Here is a 19733-nt window from a genome sequence, read left to right on the forward strand (position 1 = left end):
AGCCAAAGATAAGACTTAGACAAAAGTTATTATGCATAAAATTACTAAATAATATAATACATCAATTATCATTTTTTTATAAAGTGAGTAATTTTAACTTATTTATCTTAATAAAAGTAAAATATAATTATAAAACTACTGATTAATCATAAATTAAATTAAAAATTTAAAGTACAATACAAGCAGTGGAATATATATGTAGTAGATTTACAGTATATCTAATTTTATCAATTATCATATGACAATCAAGTGATTTTTACCAATATAGAGAATTATATATTTTACAGAAAACTATAAATTACCGATAAAGCATTAGAAAATATCTTTTAAAGACATCGTGGGATGAATAATATGAAGATTAATTTTTAATATCATTTTTTGTTTAAAATAAATAGATGGCATTAAATAATTGAATGCATATTATCATGCTTTTATATTAATGTATATTCAAGTAATTTATTATATTTTATGTAAACTAATGAAAATATATTCCATATTTGTTCCAGGTATATTTTTTTTTATTAAAATTAACCTCCTGTATTGTAAAAATATTATATGGCTATATATAGACTAAGGAAACCCGGCCACAAAAGATGGAATCTGCCCCCCCCCCTTTAGGAAAATTCTGGCTACCCCTATGGGTACAAGAGTAGGGGGAGAGGTGGCACAAAATCCCCCTTTCAGAATAATAATAAAAGAAAACTAAATTGAATATGGAACTAGATCGTATATAATAATATCTGTATTTGGATGGAAAAGCAGTATAATAAGATTTAATTTAACACGTTTTATTTTTAAAAAGTTTATTATTTTTTTATAACTTCTTTTATAAATTTTCGTTGAGGATACATTTGTTATAATGATTAATATGAATGTACAAAATATACAAAAGTATAAAAAAAAACTATACAAGGTTTAATATATATTTTAAGGTAAAAGAAACTTTTAAACAAATTATTTTAAGGTAAAACATTTTTACAAAAACTAAATTATTTTACACTTTGAATAACCTTTAGTGTTTAATCAAAAAATGATAACCAAAATTTTAGTTTGGTTCATTTTAACATTTCCCTCTTTTATTACATGGCTTGTTGATTGGATAGTCACGCGTTGGTATTTAGCTGCTTGATCGTAATCATTCCAAATTTCCATTATTTGTCAATTGCTATCTCATCATTTATTCAGTAATGTCTTTGATCAGATCATCAATATTTCATCAATTTCAAAAATTTTCTTATGTATATACTAAAGTAAAAAAAAATTTATTTAATATTTATTTATAATTAAGAATCTTTCAGGTCTTAAATAGTTATTTTGATCTTGAATTTGATCTTGTACTTGATCTTGATTTTGAATCAGTTCTTTACTTCTTCCCTTCTAAAAACCTGTAGGTTTGTTGTAGAATTTTTATATTTATTATCATAATTTATTTCTTTGAAATGTGTTGTCATATTTTTATTTGGAATAATGTTCATTGATCGCTTTTTTATCTGGTCTAGATGTCTACTAATAATGTTATTTCCAGTATTTATTTTGTATGATAAGTTCCCATCTTTATGTTTCTTAAAAAGTTTTGTACCAATTTGTTGTTTAACGTTTTTTCTATTTGAAGATTGTTATCCTGATTGTCAAATCATTGGTTTCTGTGGTGATATCATACAGCGGAGTGGAATTTGATATGGTTATGTTGGATATTTGTGTTCTAGATGTTAATGTTTTGTTTAAAAAAGATAATGCTTCATAATACGGCCATACAGATATATATGGTGGTCCTGCTGAACCACTAGGTTTATCCAAAGTTTTTTTATATTCTTTATTTTGGTAATCTCTTAGATTGTTCCATCTAGCCTTTAACTCATCACCTAAAAATATAAAACAGATAAATAATCATATTGTTAGCTCAATTATTGATAGTATTTAATTTAATTAAAAAAATTAAGTTTGCTCCTAAATAATTATTCAAAGATATTGATTAACATTGTAATACCAAATTTAAAAATTAAATAGTAAGCTTAATCTTTTTATCTAAATACTTAGATGAGATATATTAATACAATAAATTTAACTCATCACCTCAAAAATATAAAACAGAGGTAATGAATGATCATATTGTTTGCTCAATTATTGATAGTATTTAATTTAATTAAAAAATTAAGTTTGCTCCTAAATAATTATTCAAAGATATTGATTAACATTGTAATACCAAATTTAAAAATTAAATAGTAAGCTTAATCTTTTTATCTAAATACTTAGATGAGATATATTAATACAATAAATTTAACTCATCACCTCAAAAATATAAAACAGGGTAATGAATGATCATATTGTTTGATCAATTCTAAATATATATATAATTATTAAAAGTGTTCAATTTAATTAATAAAATATATTCAAAAAAATTTATTTTATATTTATAAAGTTTTAATACCTGATTCACCAAATTGTAGGCCTAAATTTATCCAAAATTCTGATTTTTTGCGTGAATCCTTGTAACTTTCATCAAATTTATCATATATAAATTTAGATCCTCTTAGAGCTTCAATTAAATCTAACACATTAATTTTCATTTTTAACATGAACAAGCTAAAATATTAGATTTAAAAAATTATATTTAGTTTTTAACAAGGTAGATGAGAGTAAAAGAGAAGATAAATGGAATATTTATGATAAAATGCTATTATAATTAATTCAAAAAATTCTATTAGTTAATAATGTATATATGTATTATATGTTAGAATATTAGAATTAAAATAAAATTCTATTTAGTTATGATAAATAAGCTTAGTTATTTTTAACAAGGTATGTTACAAATAGAGAAGACAAATGGAAGAGTAAAATTTAACTCATCACCTAAAAAATATCTGTAAAAACTAACTATTTAAAAAAATCTATGTTATATTTATAAAGTTTTAATACCTGATTCACCAAATTGTATATAACTATAAAAAAATTATAAGTAACGTTATAACGCTCTATAAAGTTTATCGGATCAAAAAGTCAAAATGTTTTGACTTCAAAATTTGCCGGATCCGTTTTCAAGACGGAAGGTATCGAAACGGACGCACTTTGAACATATATATCATTTTTAATGAGATTGACTTTTGACGGAACGGATGTAAAAATCGGATCCATCTCCACTATGAAGGCAGCCTTACTACCAAGTGAATGAATGGAAATATTCTAAATACCAACCTAATTTGCTAAATACCGACCAAAATTTATTAAAATGTAATAAGACCCTTATTTTAATATATTATAACGGAATCACGTGGTCGAGTCCGGCCTTCTATATATCATCCCCCCCAAGGATGTAACCACCAAGTTAGATTAAGAAAAAAGACATGACCATTCCTCGGATTCGAACCTGGGGCCATGGGATCAGTAACAGTAAGTGAAGCTATTGCCTACTAGGCCATTTAGGCTTTCCAAAAATCACGATTTTTCAAATATTTATTATAAATATATTTGGTAGTGCCTATCCAAATGAAAAATAAACAAAATTCAAATTTGATAGGTAGTACCGGTAGTAAGCATCATTAACCCAAATCATTCACTTGATCATCAACATCTCATCAACTTGTTGATCTCGTTATTCATTATCATTGTTTGTAATTATTATTATTTTTAAATTATTATCAGCATCAATTTATCTCGAATAAAATAATTTTGAAATAATTGAAAGGTATAAGAATAAATAATTAATATCGTATAAATGTATAGAATAAGGATGATAATCGTATTTTGGAATATTGAATTATGGAGTATTTTGAATTGAATATATAATATTATAATATATAATTTGTATGAATTTCGTGTTTTACTTGTTTTAAAATATTAATTTTGCATTTTATATAATTTTTTATTTTTATATTTAAAGTTTGAATTATTTTTATCTTTAAAATTTGAATTTTACCCCCTTGTTTTTCAATTTAAAAAGTTTCTTAATATTATAATTCTTTTTCAAATTACTTTTTGCAAAGAAAAATTTCTTTAGCCTCGAATTTTTAGAAAATGATCTCCTTATAGCATCTTAAAAAAATTTTCTAAGACTAAAATGTTTAGCTTTGACATTGTCTCTTTTTATAATACCTTTATTCTTAAAATTATCATCCTTTATTATTTAAGTTTTGTTATCTTCAAAGTGTTAACATTCCTAAAAATTTTTATCACTTTTAATATTAATTATAAGAGTTTCTTTAATTTAATTATTATTTAATATTTGTATCCTTAATTTCTTCAATCACAAGTATTTCTTTAAATTTTATCATATGATTTATATCTTTTAATTTATAAGAATCTATTTCATTTTGAATATTTGGTAATAAATTACATAATTCATTTTTGATGAAGTTTTTATTAATATGAGATTTGTAATTATTATGATATTTTTTTTTATTGTTATATGTCTCTTAATAATATATTATCTGAATTTCTACTTACATGATAATTTTTATTACTAAATTTATTTTGATTTCTGTTATAATAATTGTATGGATTTTTATTATGATAATTATTTGAATTCTTATTATGATAGTAACTATTATGATAACTATTTTTATTAGTTTGATATATTAGGATAATTAAATGATTTACAATTACATAATAATTTTAATCTAAACATTGCTTCTTCATATGTTGATCTTACCTCTTGGTTCCATAGCTTCCATAGGCAAAAAGAAATTGTCTGGTAAATTTAATATTAGATTTAAAGTATTTTTACTATGGCAATATGTCAAATATTCTTCTATTTCATCAATAGATTTTCTATATTATTTTGATCCCCCTCTTTGGTTGATTCATTTAAATTTAATTATAGAATATAAGTATATATATTTTTTTAATATTTTTATACGACATATTTTTATCATTTCTTACCTGTTTTATAATTAAATAATCAATGACATATAATAATACCTAGACTGACGATTCATTCATTAAAATGCATTTTTAAGCGTCGTTAAAAGCAAATCAGCTGGACCCGCCATTTTGGTAACCTTTATAATAATTATTTTCATGTTAAAAACTAATATTAAATTGATAACTTACTTTCTTATTATCTCGATGATCAGGCAATTCTTTAATAAAGTTTGCATCAGATATAATATAAAATTAGGCTCTCGTTTAAAATTTTAATATTTATTACAGTAACCAAGATGGCGTCTCTAGCTGATTTGTATTGATGTACACTTTTAATGAATGAATTGTCAGTCTAGGTATTATTATATGTCATTGAAATAAACATAATCTTTCAGAATCCTCTTTCATCTAGTTTGACCATGTTAGTTTCCATTAGTGTATCAACTCCACTGCCCATATGATTGTATCCATAGTCACCATTTTTTTGCTACCATATCTAAGAATTTATATATATTTTTTATAGAAGAACTAAAAAAATCTGAAATTTTTTTTTATCTTTGTTAATAACCTTTTACCGCTGCCACCAAATAATTTGGATGGAAAGTAGTACCAATAAAATTTAATTTAACATGTTTTTTAGAAAAGTTTATTATTTTTTTATAACTTCTTTTATAAATTTTTGTTGAGGTTATAAGGCGTAGCTAGCCTTTACTATCTCAGGGGGCTCAACTAAATAAAATTTTCCGCTTCTGTCAGGCCTTCGGCTGAATTTTATATTAATATATTATAATTTTTTAAAATTTGCTAACTCTGAACAATTATTCTGAATTTTATATTTTGTCATTTATTATATTACTAGTAGATAGCCCGTCAAAAATGACGGGGAATGAGGATTTTCTTCTTACTTTTATGCTAGATGTTACCTGTTATTTGAAAATAATATCCAATTTTTATTCTTTTTACCTCCTGCCCTCTTCAGGCCGGGTTCAATCCATTAAAACTAAGTGTAAATACTATTGTTTGAGTAAGAATAAATTTAAAGCTTTTACTTGATAATACCAATATTATTTATTAAATATTACTAATCACTTATACCTAATATTTAATATTAAAAAAAATTCCCAGGCAAAAGTAAAAAGCCATAATAATTTTGAAAAATTATTCCAAGCCCAATGAAAGATCATAATAATTTTGGTAGTTGAGAACTGAAATAAAATTCATAATGAATTTACAAATACGATTAAAATCAGATTTTTATGGGCCTTGGTGGTTTAGGCCAATGCCTGTCCCATAATTAATAGTAAAAAATTATCAAGCGTCCAAGCTCATAATAATTTTGAAAAATGATCCCCAAGCCCAGCCCAATATAAAAATATTTTCCAAGCCCAGCCCAACCCACCTGGCCAACCCATAGTAATTTTTAAAAAATTTTCCCAAACCTGTAGATAGGTAAATCTCTAAAAACCATAGCTCACCCCGACCAAGGCCAACCCATTAAGACTAATACTATTTTTTTGAATAAAAATACATTTAAATTAGCTTTTATCTGAGGTCCATATATATTCTGTCTTAAATATTACACCTATGCCTAATATTAAAAAAATTCCCAAGTCAGGTCCTCGCACTTGAGAAAATTTCCTCAAACTCGCCAATGACCATAATAATTTTGATAGTTGAGAACTGAAATAAAATATATATAAAAAGTCACAATGCATTTAAAAATACAATCAGAATATGAAACTTGCATGAGCCTTGGTTTTTGATCAGGCCTTGCCATGTCCTCAAAAGAAATTTTCAGGCTAATTTCTAGCCCATATTTAAAATTAAAAAATTTACAGGAAACTAAGACTATAATAATTATGAAAAATGTTTTTCAAGCTATGTCCAAGTCCATAATAATGGTGAAAAATATTTCCCAAGTCCAGGAAAACCCCAAATAATTTTTTTTCTTCTTTGAATCCAGAAAAATAGATCTGATGTAAGGGGTTTATAAGAATTAAATCTGTCTAATATGTTCATATTTTTTTGCCATTTTATATGGAAAATTTTTCAATCATCAAATGAAAGGTAAATATCTGATTTACATATCATTCTACTGGTTAGCTCCTGGTATTTATATGGTATTTATTATAACTAAGACTAAATACTATGGTTTGAGTAAGAATAAACTTAAAGCTTTTACTTGATAATACCAATATGTTAAATTTACTGATCATTTATACCTAATATTTAATATTTAAAAAAATTCCCAGGTAAAGTTCAAAGCCATTATAATTTTGAAAAATTTATCCAAGCGCAATGAAAGATCATAATAATTTTGGTAGTTGAGAACTGAAATAAAACATTTAAATAATCATAATGAATTTAAAAATACAATAAAAATCAGATTTTCATGGGCCCTGGTTTTTTGATCAGGCCGAGCCCAGACCTGCAAAATAACTTGTTTTAGGCCAATGTCTGACCCATAGTTAATAATAAAAAAATTATGAAACGTCCAAGCTCATAATAATTTTCCCCAAGCCCAGCCCAATATAATTTATAAAAATATTTTCCAAGCTCAGTCCAACTTATAATAATATTTTCCAAGCCCAGTCCAACTTATAATAATTTTATAAAAAAATTTTCTCAAGCCTGGCCAACCCATAGTAATTTTCAAAAAATTTTTCCAACCCTGGAGATAGGTAAATCTCTAAAAACCATATCTATTTTTTATTCTAACTTAACCCAGCTCACCCCTACTTCAGACCAAGGCCAACCCATTTAGACTAAGAGTGAATACTATTCAGGGATCCAAACCGAAACGAATATCGTTTCGGTTCAGGTTCAGGTTCGGATAAAAATAATGGTTTAAGGTTCAGGTTCGGTTCGCAAAAAATAAAAATATCAGTTCGGTTCGAACCTCTAAAAACCGGTTTGAACACATTTGTATTCAAACCTACATTAGGATTATGTATCAGGAAATTTTTTTTTTATTTCATAATTAAAATAAAAACCATCATTTTTATTAATTGCACATTATAAAATATATTTAATTTATAAATATATCAATGATTAATTTAAATATGAACAATTACTTAAATTTTTTTTATTAAGCTGCACAATTAATATATTTTCAAAATTCGTCTCACTCAAATTACATCTATAAGGAGATAATATAAATCTAATTGTTGAAAAACATCCTTCCACACTAACTTGGGTAGCTGGCATTGCCAGTATGATATTAGATTGATGTGTCATTTATAATACTATATGTAAATAATTTATATATTAGATTTAATTATTTTCATTATAATTTATAAGCTTAAAATATTTAAAAAATATTGCAAAATGGCAATACACTAAAGTTTATAAAAATTATGACTGAAGTTTATCAATCAAATGTGATTGATAATAATTTTTAAAACAATTTGAAAATAATTAAAATATTTGCAATATACTACTAGTAACAACTTACACATTATTTTATAAGCATAAAAATATGCGACTCAAACCGGTTCAGAGACATTATAGCGGTTCGGTTCAGGTTCGGCTAGAAATTTTTTAGAGGTTTAGGTTCTATAAAAAATACAGGTTTTTAGCGGTTTAACGGTTCGGTTCAGGTTCGGTTTGGATCCCTGAACTATTTTTTTGAATAAAAATAATATTCAAATTAGCTTTTACCTGAGGGCCATATAAATTGTGTTAAATATTACACCTATGCCTAATATTAAAAAAATCCCAAGCCAGATCCACGCACTTAGAAAATTTTCTTAAACCTGCCAAAGATCATAATAATTTTGGTAGTTGAGAACTGAAATAAAATATATAAAAAGTAACAATGCATTTAAAAATACAATCAGAATATGAAAGTTGCATGGGCCTTGGTTTGTGATCAGGCCTGGCCATGTCTTCAAAAATTTTCAGGTCAATTTCTAGCCCATATTTAAAATAAAAAAATTTTTGAAAAATGTTTAGCAAGCTGTGTCCAAGTCCAAATAAATTGTGAAAAATATTTACCATGCCCAGGAAAACTCAGAATAATTAATTTTTTCCTTGGATCCTGAAAAATAGTAAGGGGTTTATAAGAATTAAATCTGTCTAATATATGTATATATTAATTAAGAAAATTTTTCAAAATTATCATCAAATGAAGGAGAAATATCTGATTTACCTATCATTATATGAAATTCATGAATACATATTAAAGTACCATGCTGAAAATATGTTCATCCTAATTTAAATTTTAAACAAACCATTCCAAAACCGGCCTAATGACTAAATACTGCGTTGCTGGCGCTTTCCATGGAAAATTCTTCATTTTTGGTTTATAAGTGAACAATAACGTGTTAAGCATTATCCTAAATAATTTTTTGAAAATATTAAGATTTGACCGAATGGCGAGCTCAAAACCGACCACTTACTAAATATTCGATCTACCAAATTTGGTAGTATATTATTTGGAAAATGTTCATTTTTGGTTAATTTATCTATAAATACGTGCAAATCATTATCCCAAAAAATATTTTAAAAATATCGTTATTTGACCGATAACCGATTTGAAACCGAAATACTGCATTGCTGGCGTTATCCATGAAAAATTCTTCATTTTTGGTTTATACGTGTACAATAACGTGGTTTATGATTTGACCGAATGCCGAGCTCAAAGCCGACCACATATTTTCTTTTGTCCTACTTCTTTAGATTTTCTTTTATCTTATTTCATCTCAATTCTTTCTTCATACATTTTACTTCTCTCTTCCTTTTTGCTACTTTTTATATCTTCTCTCATCTTTTTTCTTTCTAATCATAGCAGTTTATCAATGATTTATAGATGAAGATTCCAGCAATTTATTACACTCGAAATAGAAAACAATAAAATAAAATATTCGATATTTGCGAATAGATATTTATAAAAAATAGCATTATTTGATTTTCTATTACATGAACATTATGTGCGGAGTTTGAAAGCTTTAGAACCTAGAGACTGCAACCGAATATGATAGTGGTAAGCATGACAGAACTTCTAAGCCCATCACTATGAACTTCTCGAGAGGGTATAGATTCTAGCCAATATGCCTTCTTAGTATCGAGTTACTTATGATCAAAATAAATGTAAATTAGAATCCCGATACTTGAAATATTCAATTTCTTCGCTCGTTTTGATTTTAATTAATCTCTAGTGAAAAGGTCTATCTTCAAATAATTTGATTATCCATGTAAGAACTCAATCATATATTTTTTGAAAATAGCTCTACGTAATTATAGATTCAGAGCATTGCGAAGCGTCCTTCCTTTTATTATGAAATCCATTTAACTTTAGCCACAAACTTTATAAAATTTAATGACAATAATTAAATAGTGATTTATAAATCTTTATTATTTTTATAAAAATTGTAGAAAGCATCTTTGTATATTTTATGATTTTAATATTTTAGTAACTAATTAAACACGATGTTACGTTTATAAATAATATATTTGCTTGAAAGGAATAACATAGCTAAATCCAAAATATAAGAGAAGTTAAAAAATACATTAAAAATACAAAAAGTATTTATTAAAGAGAGACTAAATATAATTTTTATATATACAATATTGTTTGTTATATAGTCCTTTGTTTTCGAACAGAAACTATTTAAATTCCTCTTAAGCGTGAGTTTCTTGCAAACATAAGGCTTTTAAATAAAAATTTAGTTGAAAAGGTTATCTTTATGGATGAAAACAAGAATTTTTATACCAATTTTAATATTTTATAAATCGATCACACCCTCTCACTCATTGTTAGATAGACTTGATGATATATATTTTATTATTTAAATTTTCTCAAACTACTTGATTTATTAATCGTTTCTATAATATTATACAAGATACCCATGTCCTGTGTCAAATGCCCCGGTCCTAAGATCTTATTAAATTAAACATTGACCTTGCCAATTTAAAAGAATGGATTTAATAAATATCAATTCAATAACTGGAAAATCATATAAGAGAGGGTTTAAAATTTTTTTCGGATCATATTTTCAAAATTAATAAAAATACATAGAAAATTTTTCATAGAAATGAAATATACAAATTTACAGGCCGAGGTCATAAAATGTTGTTATCGGTCAAATCATGAAATTTTTAAAATATTTTTTGGGATAATGTTTTAAACGTATTTATAGATATATAAAATTTTTCAATTAATATTACTAACAAATTTGGTAGGTCAAAAATTTAATAAGTGGTCGGTTTTGAGCTCGGAATTCGGTCAAATCATAATATTTTCAAAATATTTTTTAGGATAATGCTTAACATGTTAATGTACACATATAAACCAAAAATGAAGAATTTTCCATGGAGAGCGCTAGCAACGCAGTATTTCGGTTTTAAATCGGTTATCGGTCAAATCACGATATTTTTAAAATATTTTTTAGAGTAATGTTTTGAACGTATTTATAGATAAATTAACCAAAATTGAACATTTTCCAAATAATATTACTACCAAATTTGGTAGATCGAATATTTAGTAAGTGGTTGGTTTTACACTCGCCATTCGGTCAAATCTTAATATTTTCAATAAATTATTTAGGATAATGCTTAACACCTTATTGTTCACTTATAAACCAAAAATGAAGAATTTTCCATGGAGAGCGCCAGCAACGCAGTATTTCGGTTTCAAATCGGTTATCTGTCAAATCACGATATTTTTAAAATATTTTTTGGGATAATGATTTGCACGTATTTATAGATAAATTAACCAAAAATGAACATTTTCCAAATAATATTAATACCAAATTTGGTCGATCGAATATTTAGTAAGTGGTCGGTTTTGAGCTCGCCATTCGGTCAAATCTTAATATTTTCAAAATATTATTTAGGATAATGCTTAACACCTTATTGTTCACTTATAAACCAAAAATGAAGAATTTTCCATGGAGAGCGCCAGCAACACAGTATTTCAGTTTCAAATCAGTTATCGGTCAAATCACGATATTTTTTAAATTTTTTTTGGGATAATGATTTACACGTATATATATAGATAAATAAACCAAAAATGATCATTTTCCAAATAATATTAATACCAAATTTGGCCGATCGAATATTTAGTAAGTGTTCGGTTTTGAGCTCGCCATTCGGTTAAATCTTAATATTTTCAAAAAATATTAGTGGATAATGTTTTACACCTAAATATACACGTATAAACCCAAAATGAAGAGATTTTGATCAATAACGCCAGCAATATGTTCCTTATAAACTTTCTAATATTTTTCGATTCTAAACCTACTCATTAATTAAATGTCAAAGAAACCTCTATTTTTTATATTTTATTTAGGTTTTTCACATGTATTTACACCCAAATACAAAGCGCTATCCAATATTTATTCTGGTTTCCTAAGAATATATTTTCATATTTATGCATTTAACGCCCTATTATGGATATAAATTTGTTAAATTTTATAATAGAAAAATAAAATTTAAGTTGTAATAAGCTAGTAAATATATTTTTTTCCCAATAATATTAAGTAAAAATAGAATTTTAAATTATTTGATATTTAATATCAATTTTTTAATTAAAAATTGATTTATGTAAAATAAAAAAAATGTTTTTGAAATTTTTTTTATAATAGATATTATATAATCAAATTATGATTGATTATGGTTAATTGCTTTTTAGCAAGGCGTTTTAGCAACGCAGTTTAGCAACCCAACATTTAGTCATACCCGTAAAGAATTGTTAAAAAAATGGACATAAATTTATAAATTGAAGAAAAAAACATTAAAATTTTATTTAAAGATGTTAGCAATGCTTATTTTAACCCACTTGATTTAAAAAAATTCAAAAAAGTTCAAAAACAACAATTATGACAATTGTCACTTATCTATGGTACATCTTCACTAAAATTTTATTTAAACATGTTAGCAATGCTTATTTTAGCCCACTTGCTTTAAAAAAATTCGAAAAACTTTCAAAACAACGATTATGACAATTGTCACTTATCTATGGTACATATTCACTGAAATTTTAATTTAACATCTTTACAATGTAAATTATATTTTTATGTTATAAAAATTAGGTATATAATCCCTGAGGCCGAATCGAGTCCTGAATCATTTTTAATTACGACATGAATATTCTTATTATAATTTTGTTCACATAAATCAGTTACCCCCAAAATTTAGCAATTTACCAGATTTTATAAAAAAGACAAAAAAATTGAGCAGACCCAGCGATTCGACTAAGTGAGCCGAATACACAAGCCGACTAAGCGAATCGACTTGAGTCAAAGTCGTTTTATCAACTAGAAACTAGGCTCGAGTAGCAGCTAAGTCGACTCGGCTTAGCCGTTTACACTATATGGTACATCTTCATTAAATTTTTATTTTAACATGTTTACAATATATATTTTTACCCGTTGGCGTCAAAAAAATTTAAAAAAGTTAAATAATAACGATTGTCACTTTTCTATGGTACATCTATATTGTGAAATATTAATTTAACATGCTAACTATAAATATTTTTACTATTTTGAATCAAAAAATTTCTTAAAAGTTAAATAATAAAGATTATGACAATTGTCACTTTTTTATGGTATATCTTCATTGAAAATATTTACATGTTAATCATATAAATTATAACCCATTTGCATCAAAAAAATTAAAAAATAATGATTATGACAATTGCCACTTTTCTATGTTACATCTTCATTGAAATTTTAATTTTACATTTTTTTAATAGTATATAAATTTTTACCCATTTTTGTCAAAAAAAGTAACCATTAGGACCATTGTGGCTTTTCTGTGTTACATTATATTTTCAATGAAATTTTTGCTTAACATTTTATTAATAACATTAATTTATACCCATTTGTGTCAAAAAAAAGTTAAAAGATATCGATTATGACAATTTTCACTTTTTATGGTACATCTTCATTGAATTTTTGTTTAATTTTAATTTAACATGCTTACTAACACCTATTTACTTTAAAAAAAAATATCATAAAAATAATAATTTACTATGACATTTTAAAATATGAAGATCATTGAAAATCGTTGATCAAAATTATTAAAAAAAAAATCTTCAAAGATCGAGATCTCAAATTATATTCAACTCGATATTTGAAGATATTTTTATTTGACCAAATGTATAACTCTGCATTTTTATTTGATTTTAATTCTGAAATGAACGACTTGAGTTCACAATAAAAATGAGGGTTTTTACCAAAGAAACTCGATTTATACAGAACAGATTTTACTAAAAAATACGTCTTCTTATATTATTATTTTATTTATTTAAAAAAAAATGGAAAGAAAATTTTATAATTTTTTTTTAAATTTAAGGTAATTATGAATTACTCATCTCGAGTTTACTACTCTAGTTCCGAGCGGTTAACTAAGGATTAAATTGATTACCGACTACCTCTGAGTCGAAATCAAATGAACTCGACTATTTAACAACACTAATCTTTATCTTCACAGTAGGTTATAAAACAGTGTACTTTCGTCTACATGCCACTAGATATACCCTAATGGGTGAAGTCTAAAGTATAATATAAGAATACGAATAGAATATAGTGTGTGATTGTATTAAATAAGTTACGGAGGAATTCCCAATATGTTTTTATAATTTATTTTTAAAATAAGAAAACAACAAGTTATTATCATGAAAGAAAAACAAGTGATCCCAAATTGAAAATATATATTAATATATATATATATTTTGTTGCCTTGAGATATACAAATAAATTTCACTGAACTTTAAAATATAAATTATTTAAGTATTTAAATATATAATAGTTTAACTGAATTTTAAATATAAATTATTTAAGTATATAATAGCGCACATGCAACATGCACCACCTCCAAAAAAAATATATTTAAAAAAAAAATTTTAAATCTTGAAAACACAACATGGTACAAAAAAATGGGGAAGGAAAGAACTCTTTTGGCATGCGAGAGGTAATTTAGATTTATTTTTTAAGAATAAAAAATATATATCTATATTATAATTTTCCGATGTCCTCACTACGTCATCGTGACGTCATGTCATCGCTACGTCATGTCATCGCTACGTCATGTCATCGCTACGTCATGTCATCGCTACGTCATGTCATCGCTACGTCATGTCATCGCTACGTCATGTCATCGCTACGTCATGTCATCGCTACGTCATGTCATCGCTACGTCATGTCATCGCTACGTCATGTCATCGCTACGTCATGTCATCGCTACGTCATGTCATCGCTACGTCATGTCATCGTTACGTCATGTCATCGTTACGTCATGTCATCGTTACGTCATGTCATCGTTACGTCATGTCATCGTTACGTCATGTCATCGTTACGTCATGTCATCGGTACGTATTTATTTATTTATTTGTTATATTTTTTTAAACAGATGTTCATACCAAATTCTGAAATCAGAAGAAGTAATTTATTTGTTGATTTTTTATGAGACTATCATTTTCCTTGACTGAAATCGGAGTGCCAGATACCAATTTTTAGAGATTATCATTTTATTTGAATTCCTGAAATCAGAAGAAGTAATTTATTTGTTCATTTTTTATAATCATATCTATTTTTAGCTTATGATGGATGATATTCCCACTATTTCTAGAGAGGTTAACCTAATATTGACTCTATTTTTTATTTATTCTTTTGTTTTTATTTTAGATCATGTTCATTGCATTTATATTCTTTATATTATTCTTTGTTTTTATTTTAGATAACAAGCCTTGTCTTACCCATATTTAATGATTGTACAGGTGGTATATTGACTCCTCATCAAGTTCAATGCATTTATTTATTTTATTTATTCTTTTGTTTCTATTTTAGATAACAAGCCATGTCTTACCCATATTTAATGATTGTACAGGTGGTATATTGACTCCTCATCAAGTTCAATGCATTTATTTTTTTTATTTATTCTTTTGTTTCTATTTCAGATAACAAGCCATGTCCTAACCTCAGTTAATGATTGTATTCCCACTATTTCTAGAGAGGTTAACCTAATTCTATTTTTTATTTATTCTTTTGTTTTTATTTTAGATCATGTTCATTGCATTTATATTCTTTATATTATTCTTTGTTTTTATTTTAGATAACAAGCCCTGTCTTACCCATATTTAATGATTGTACAGGTGGTATATTGACTCCTCATCAAGTTCAATGCATTTATTTTTTTTATTTATTCTTTTATTTCTATTTTAGATAACAAGCCATGTCCTAACCTCAGTTAATGATTTTATTCCCACTATTTCTAGAGAGGTTAACCTAATATTGACTCTATTTTTTATTTATTCTTTTGTTTTTATCTTAGATCATGTTCATTGCATTTATATTCTTTATATTATTCTTTGTTTTTATTTTAGATAACAAGCCCTGTCTTACCCATATTTAATAATTGTACAGGTGGTATATTGACTCCTCATCAATTTCAATGCATTTATTTTTTTTATTTATTCTTTTGTTTCTATTTTAGATAACAAGCCATGTCTTTCCCATATTTAATGATTGTACAAGTGGTATATTGACTCCTCATCAAGTTCAATGCATTTATTTTTTTTATTTATTCTTTTGTTTCTATTTTAGATAACAAGCCATGTCCTAACCTCAGTTAATGATTGTATTCCCACTATTTCTAGAGAGGTTAACCTAATATTGACTCTATTTTTTATTTATTCTTTTGTTTTTATTTTAGATCATGTTCATTGCATTTATATTCTTTATATTATTCTTTGTTTTTATTTTAGATAACAAGCCCTGTCTTACCCATATTTAATGATTGTACAGGTGGTATATTGACTCCTCATCAAGTTCAACGCATTTATTTTTTTTATTTATTCTTTTATTTCTATTTTAGATAACAAGCCATGTCCTAACCTCAGTAAATGATTGTATTCCCACTATTTCTAGAGAGGTTAACCTAATATTGACTCTATTTTTTATTTATTCTTTTGTTTTTATTTTAGATCATGTTCATTGCATTTATATTCTTTATATTATTCTTTGTTTCTATTTTAGATAACAAGCCATGTCCTAACCTCAGTTAATGATTGTACAGGTGGTGATTTATCCTTCATTATTAAAAGTAAAAGATGGCAGATCAATCAAAAAAAGAAACGCTCTATGGATAGCGAGGCCCTACAAAATCTACTAACAACTCAAAATAAAGTTAGCATTATATATATATTTTTTTAATACTCTTTTATATTATAGAATACATCTATTTTAGCTTCTGATAATGGCCCAACTATTTCTAGGGAGTTGAACCTAATATTGACTCCTCTTCAGGTTCATTGCATTTATAATCTTTATATTATTCTTTGTTTCTATTTTAGATAACAAGCCATGTCTTTCCCATATTTAATGATTGTACAAGTGGTATATTGACTCCTCATCAAGTTCAATGCATTTATTTTTTTTATTTATTCTTTTGTTTCTATTTTAGATAACAAGCCATGTCCTAACCTCAGTTAATGATTGTATTCCCACTATTTCTAGAGAGGTTAACCTAATATTGACTCTATTTTTTATTTTATTCTTTTGTTTATATTTTAGATCATGTTCATTGCATTTATATTCTTTATATTATTCTTTGTTTCTATTTTAAATAACAAGCCATGTCCTAACCTCAGTTAATGATTGTACAGGTGGTGATTTATCCTTCATTAATAAAAGAAAAAGATGGCAGATCAATCAAAAAAGAAACGCACTAGGGATAGCGAGGCCCTACAAAATTTACTAACAACTCAAAATAAAACCTTATTCCCTCACATTGCTACAAAACATGATGATTCTATTATTAAAGATAAGCAAAGAAAATAATGACGAATAAACAAACGCCTTACCCGTTCTAGAGTTACTGGTAGACAAAATAATAAAGAACTACGCTTGAAATGAACTCATCTGGAGGTTTTTTTTTATCTTATGTTTTATATCTATGTTTATTTTATTTTCACCCAGTTCTCCAAATGATATTTCTATCACCACTATCACAATCCCTATGCCACCTCCACCTATTTTTTAACAAAAATAAACATTTTTATTTATCACTAAATTTTATTATCTCATTCTTTTCTTTCTATCTCTATTATCTATTAACCACTATATCTCAAAACCTTATCACCTTTAATTTATATAATATAATATAATATTATACCTTCTTTTTCCCCCCTTTTTTAATCTAATTTTTTAATTACCTTACAATTAATTAACCTTTATCTTAATAACATTACATTTATCATGTTATTTTTTAACTTTTATAATATAATAGACTTGATAAGTCCCCCAAAAATTTTATTTGATGATAGCCCTCCAACTTATTAGAAATATGCATCTAATATTGACCCTTCTACCGGTTTTACATTATTTTAATGTTTGTTTAATTTCAACAATAGTATATTTATATTTTTGCCTGATTTCTTTATTTGTCTAGGCTAACCCTAATCCCTCACATTGCTACCAAACATGATGAATCTATTATTAAAGATAAGCAAAGGAAAAAATGGCGATTCAACAAACGCCTTACCCGTTCTAGAGTTACTGGTGGCCAAGATAATAAGGCACTTTGAACTCCTCTGGAGGTTTATTTTGTTTTTTATCTAATGTTTTATATCTATATGTTTATTTTATACACCCAGTTGCCTCCAAATGATATTTCTATCACCACTACCACAATCCCTATGCCACCTCTGCCTAATTTTTAACAAATATAAGCATTTAATTCCACTATCATTCACCTCATTAGGAGTTATTATAAATAATACTTTATCCGATTCCCTGAGGAACTTTCATGAATATTTAGAGAGATGTTTAAACGTGAATGTGTAGTGCAGCCAATTTCATTAACATTATTAATGGGAAAATATGCGATAGTTTTGTCATGGCTTTTATAACAATACTTACGACCGTTTTATGGTTGAGTTGACAATGTCGTTCATGATTCTATTTTAGAGGTGTATACCAAAATTGACACTTTGGCAGAAATATCATTTCGCGTTCTTCTCCTCAGCTTTATCAGGATGAAATGGGTGTTGTACACTGCTTTGGTAATCCGTCATTATTCATTACTTTCACCTACAACCCTAAATGGGATGATATTATACATTAATTTTTTCTTCTGCAGACGACTGCCCAAATTTATTTTGTCGCTTTTTCCATCAAAAATTAAAATGTCATACAGGATTTGCTCTTATTTTTACCAGACACACAGAGTATTAATTAATCCTCATCATTTTTAATAAAAATATCTAAATTTATATGGCAAGAAAAACAAATTTCTTAAAAAATATATAAATAAATTGCATATAAGTTTCATTAGTATTGAATGGCATTTTGTAATTTAAATAGATAGCATTTTTTTGTACTTAACAAAAGATATAGATAGCCCTTATCAAATTTTTTGATAAAAGAAGTTAACTCACTAATTGGTAAATCCGAGATTTCCCCTTCATGTGTTGATAAATTATTTAGAAATTTAACTATCTCCGGGTTTGGGAAATAGTTTTGAAACTTAATATGTGATGGACTGGGCTTAAAAATATTCCTCAAGATTAATATTTGCTTGCACCTGACTTGGGAATATCTTCTACAAATTATTATGAGCCGGGCTAGGAAAAAATTTTCAAAATTATTATGGGTTGAGCTAGGCTTGAGAAATTTTTTAATAAATAAGGTCTTGAACGCGTGGAAATTTTTTCCAAATATTATGAGCTTGGACCTGGCTTGAAATTTTTTAATGTTAAATGTTAGTCTTATGTAACCAGTAATATATTTACAAAGAATTTTGGTATTGGGTACAAGCTCATTTAAATATATTTTGACTCAAATAATAGTTTCCACTCTTAGTCCTTGGACTCAATGACATTGCTTGGACTTGACATAAATGGGGAGGGTAGGGGGTTTAAAAATTATATAAAT

At 26.1% G+C, this 19733-nt stretch overlaps 2 long non-coding RNA genes across 2 annotated transcripts; one reads left to right on the forward strand and one right to left on the reverse strand.

Moving 5' to 3' along the window:
- Positions 1 to 826: 826 nt before the first annotated feature.
- LOC135923948 (uncharacterized) lies at positions 827 to 2940 on the reverse strand. Its single transcript, XR_010571306.1, has 3 exons — positions 2917 to 2940; positions 2429 to 2583; positions 827 to 1862 (listed from the first exon to the last, which is right to left on the reverse strand). It is a non-coding gene; the product is annotated as an uncharacterized LOC135923948 (long non-coding RNA).
- Positions 2941 to 17588: 14648 nt separating this feature from the next.
- Positions 17589 to 18592, forward strand: LOC135925328 (uncharacterized). The gene is made up of 3 exons (XR_010571618.1): positions 17589 to 17726; positions 18250 to 18397; positions 18455 to 18592. It is a non-coding gene; the product is annotated as an uncharacterized LOC135925328 (long non-coding RNA).
- Positions 18593 to 19733: the final 1141 nt, after the last annotated feature.

This window comes from Gordionus sp. m RMFG-2023, chromosome 2, assembly GCF_954871325.1.
Source record: "Gordionus sp. m RMFG-2023 chromosome 2, tfGorSpeb1-WG-v2, whole genome shotgun sequence".
Taxonomy (NCBI): domain Eukaryota; kingdom Metazoa; phylum Nematomorpha; class Gordioida; order Chordodea; family Parachordodidae; genus Gordionus; species Gordionus sp. m RMFG-2023.